The sequence below is a fragment of the Mandrillus leucophaeus genome, unplaced genomic scaffold (assembly GCF_000951045.1).
Source record: "Mandrillus leucophaeus isolate KB7577 unplaced genomic scaffold, Mleu.le_1.0 Scaffold3, whole genome shotgun sequence".
Taxonomy (NCBI): Eukaryota; Metazoa; Chordata; class Mammalia; order Primates; family Cercopithecidae; genus Mandrillus; species Mandrillus leucophaeus.
The window spans coordinates 11,490,894-11,495,409 of record NW_012103142.1 but is presented as its reverse complement, the minus strand read 5'-3'; the positions used below and the strand labels follow the sequence as shown (position 1 = coordinate 11,495,409).

The following is a 4,516-nucleotide window of genomic DNA, read 5'->3' as shown; positions in this document are numbered from 1 at the left end:
CCTCCCGAGTAGCTGGGACTACAGGCGCCCACCACCACGCCCGGCTAATTTTTTGTATTTTTAGTAGAGATGGGGTTTCACCATGTTAGCCAGAATGGTCTCAATCTCCTGACCTCATGATCTGCCCACCTCGGACTCCCAAAGTGCCAGGATTACAGGCCTGAGCCACCGTACCCGGCAAGCTCTTACTACTCAACTCTGTTCTTCTTTCCTTTGCTTAAACACATCTATATTTTAGGGTTTATTGCAAGTTTATCTATCACGAAGTCCTCTCCTTCAACTATTCTAGCTAGCTTCCAAGTACCACATTAAAATCCTTAACCTTTTATCTGTAAAAGGAAGTAGACATAATTGTTATATTTTTTAAGACAGAGTGACACTCTGTCATCCAGGTTGGAGTGTAGTGGCATGATCTTGGCTCACTAATATATACTAGTATACACTATTTTAAATGATGGATGTTTTAATAGTATTTATTGTTCTTAATATGTGCAAGCCTTGGTGTTTCAGGAAAATAGATAATAAAAAAAAAAAGAAAAGAAAAATACACGCAAGCCATTGTGCTGAGGAACTTTATTTTATTTTTTGAGAGAGTCTCGCTCTGTTGCCCAGGCTGGAGTGCAGTGGTGTGATCTTGGCTCACTGCAAGCTTTGCCTCCCGGGTCCACACCATTCTCCTGCCTCAGCCTCCCAAGTAGCTGGGACTACAGGTGCCTGCCACCATTCCCAGCTAATTTTTTTTGTATTTTTTTTTAGTAGAGACAGGGTTTCACCATGTTAGCCAGGACGGTCTCGATCTCCTGCCCTTGTGATCCACCCTCCTCGGCCTCCCAAAGTGCTGGGATTACAGGCGTGAGCCACCATGCCAGGCCAAGGAACTTTATTTTTAAAAACTATCTTTTGGGCCGTGCGTGGTGGTTCACGTCTGTAATTCCAGCACTTTGGGAGGCTAACGCGGGCAGATCACGAGGTCAGGAGTTTGAGACCAGTCCGACCACCATGGTAAAACCCCGTCTCTACTAAAAATACAAATATAAAAATTAGCCAGGCGTGGTGGTGCACACCTGTAATCCCAGCTACTCAGGAGGTTGAGACAGGAGAATTGCTTGAACCTGGGAGGCGGAGGTTGGGTGAGCTGAGCGAACTCCCCCTCAAAAAAGAAAAAAAACTTTAAAAAAACCCTGTCTTTTGGCGGGGCAATCTCTGCCTCCTGAGCTCAAGCGATCCTCCTACCTCAGCCTCCCAAGTAGCTAGGACTACAGGCAGATGCCACCACGTCCAGCTAATTTGTATTTTTTGTAGAGACGGGGTTTCACCATGTCACCAAGGATGGTCTCAAACTCCTAGACTCAAGCAACCCCCCCATGTGCCCCCCATCTCCCCAGCCCCCAGCCTTGGCCTCACAAAGTGATGGGGATTACAGGCATGAGCCACCATGTATGATCATAAGAAGTAGAGCATAATTGTTAAAAGAACATTCTGCAGTCAAGCAAGATTCAAATACTGGCTTCATAACCTACTGACCATATGACTTCGGACAAGTTACATAATTCTCTAAGCTTCAGTTTCCTTGTCTACAAACTGCACTTCATATAGCTGTTATGAGGATTAAAAGACAGTTCATTAATTTTTATTTTTTTTTGAGACAGAGTTGCTCTGCTGCCCAGGCTAGACTGCAGTGGAACGATCTCAGCTCACTGCAACCTCCACTTCCCAGGTTCAAGCAATTATCCTGCCTCAGCCTCCTGAGTAGCTGGGACTATTGCTGTGCACCTCCAGGCTCAGCTAATTTTCGTATTTTTAGTAGAGATGGGGTTTCACCATGCTGGCCAGGCTGGTCTTAAACTCCTGATCTCAAGGGCTCCCAAAGTGCTGGGATTATAGGCGTGAGCCACCGTGCAAGGTCAAAAGGTAGTTTTTTAAAATAAAGTTCCTCAGCACAGTGGCTTGTGCATTTTTTTTTTTAATTATCTATTTTCCTGAAACACCAAGGCTTGCATATATTAAGAGCAATAAATACTATTAAAACACCCATCATTTAAAACAACTTATACTAGTATATATTAGCTTTGGGAAATAAAAATATGAATAATTTATTGTAATTGTGTGACTTTCTGGACCATTTTAACTTAGCCAGCATGGTGGCAAATGTCTACAACCCCAGCTACTCAGGAGGTTGAGGCATGAGAATCACTTGAACCCCGGAGGTGGAGGCTGCAGTGTGCCAAGATCTCACAACTGCATTCCAGCCTGGGTGATACCAAAAAATCAGTGTTGCATATGGAAATTAAAAAAAAGAAAGTTATATAATAAGATGTGGTACAGAAAGGTAAGACCAAAGAACACCTTTCTTACGATAATTAAACTTCTGACTCTGGTCCCAGAATAATAAAATATCAAATATCAAAAGCTTATATGCCATGATTTTGCTTCCTTTATAAGCGGCATATCTTTATTGTCCATTATATTTTGTCCAAAGAACTAAAGGATCTGCAGCCTCTAGTTTGACATAGTTTGCATTATCAGGATCAGAAAATAAAATAATTCCTTAAGTCACAAGCTTCCCTGGGCAGTTTTACTACCACCCTTCTGCAAAACACATTAAAGGCATATCATACAATTGTTCAGCAGCAAAAGCAAAGTTTACATCTTACATCTTTTTTTTTTTTCTTTTTTTTTTGAGACAGAGTCTTGCTCTGTCCCCACCCAGGCTGGAGTGCAGTGGCGTGACCTCGGCTCACTGCACCCTCCGCCTCCTGGACTCAGGCAATTCTCCTGCCTCAGCCTCCTAAGTAGCTGGGATTACAGGCACCTGCCACCGTGCCTGACTAATTTTTGTATTTTTAGTAGAGATAGGGTTTCACCATGTTGGCCAGGCTGGTCTCGAACTCCTGACCACAGGTGATCCACCAGCCTCGGCCTCCCAAAGTGCTGGGATTACAGGTGTGAGCCACCACGCCCAGCCAAAACATGAAACTTATGCAGAATTATTTGCTCTGGGGGCATACAACTGAATTTCATAATATTCAATTAAAAAAAAGACCTCATTCTGGCGGAGGTTGCAGTGAGCCGACATTGCACCACTGCACTCCAGCCTGGGTGATAGAGTGGCTCCTTCTCAAAGAAAAACAAAACAAAACAAAAAACCCTCATTCTTATGCAAATTCTTAGACCTGGAATCTAGGACTATCATAATCTAACATTATCACAAAAGCAGTTTTTTTTTTTTTTTTTTTAGATGGAGTCTTGCTCTGTCGCCCAGTCTTGCTCTGTTGCACTGGAGTTCAGTGGTGCGATCTCGGCTCACTGCAACCTCTGCCTCCTGGGTTTAAGGAATTCTCTGCTTCAGCCATCCAAATAGCTGGGATTACAGGCGTGTGCCACCACACCCAGCTAATTTTTTTGTATTTTTAGTAAAGACGAAGTTTCACCATCTTGGCCAGGCTGGTCTTGAACTCCTGACCTCGTGATCCACCCACCTCAGCCTCCCAAAGTGCTTGGATTACAGGCGTGAGCCACTGTGCCCGGCCACAAAAGCAAGTTTTTATTGTTCTAATTCTATTCAAATATAAGAAAAAAAAAAATTAACCTTCAAGTACATGTTATTAAAACACTTCATACAGATTGTATCACAAGTTTTTTTCAGATAGATAAAGTAAAAAATGAATTTATTTTTAAAAACCCATTTATCATTTCCTAACACATCAATATCCAAGTAGAAAATAAAAGCCTGGGCAACATAGTAAGACCCTGTCTCTACAAAAAATTTTAAAATTAGCCAGACATGATGGCGCATACTTGTAGTTCCAGCTACTCTGCAGGCTGAGGTGGGAGGACTGTTTGAGCCCAGGAGTTCAAGGCTGCAGTGGAGCCATAATTACACACCTGTGAATAGCCACTGATAGCCACTGCACTCTAGCCTGGGCAACATAGTGAGACTTCCATCTCCAAAAAAAAAAAAAAAGACAAGGAACTAATAATTAGGATAGGATATACAAGGAACTCTTGCAAATCAAAAAATAAATAATTTTACCATTTGTCATGGAAAAATGGGCAAAGATTATAAAAACGTAAATCACAGAAGCAGAAACTCAGCTGGCTTACAAGTGTATGAAAAGATCTTCAATCTCAATTAGTAATCACAGAAATGTAAATTAAAGCAAAACAAACAAACATAATACTGGCAATTATTTATTTATTTATTTATCTTTTGAGACAGAGTCTCACTCTATCGTCCAGGCTGGAGTGTAGTGGCGCGATCTCAGCTCACTGCAAGCTCCGCCTCCTGGGTTCATGCCACTCTCCTGCCTCAGCCTCCCAAGTAGCTGGGACTACGGGCGCCCACCACCACACCAGGCTAATTTTTTTGTATTTTTAGTAGAGACGGGGTTTCACCATGTTAGCCAGGATGGTCTCAATCTCCTGACCTCGTGATTCACCTGCCTCAGCCTCCCAAAGTGCTGGGATTACAGGCATGAGCCACTGCGCCTGGCCAGCAAATTTTTTTTTTTTTTAA

General features: G+C 42.7%; 1 protein-coding gene across 2 annotated transcripts in view; it reads right to left on the bottom strand.

The window, feature by feature from the left end:
* The window catches only part of POLH (polymerase (DNA directed), eta), a 31,637-nt gene that overhangs the window by 20,161 nt on the left and 6,960 nt on the right, over window positions 1–4,516 (bottom strand). The gene's annotated exons all lie outside the window — the stretch shown is intronic.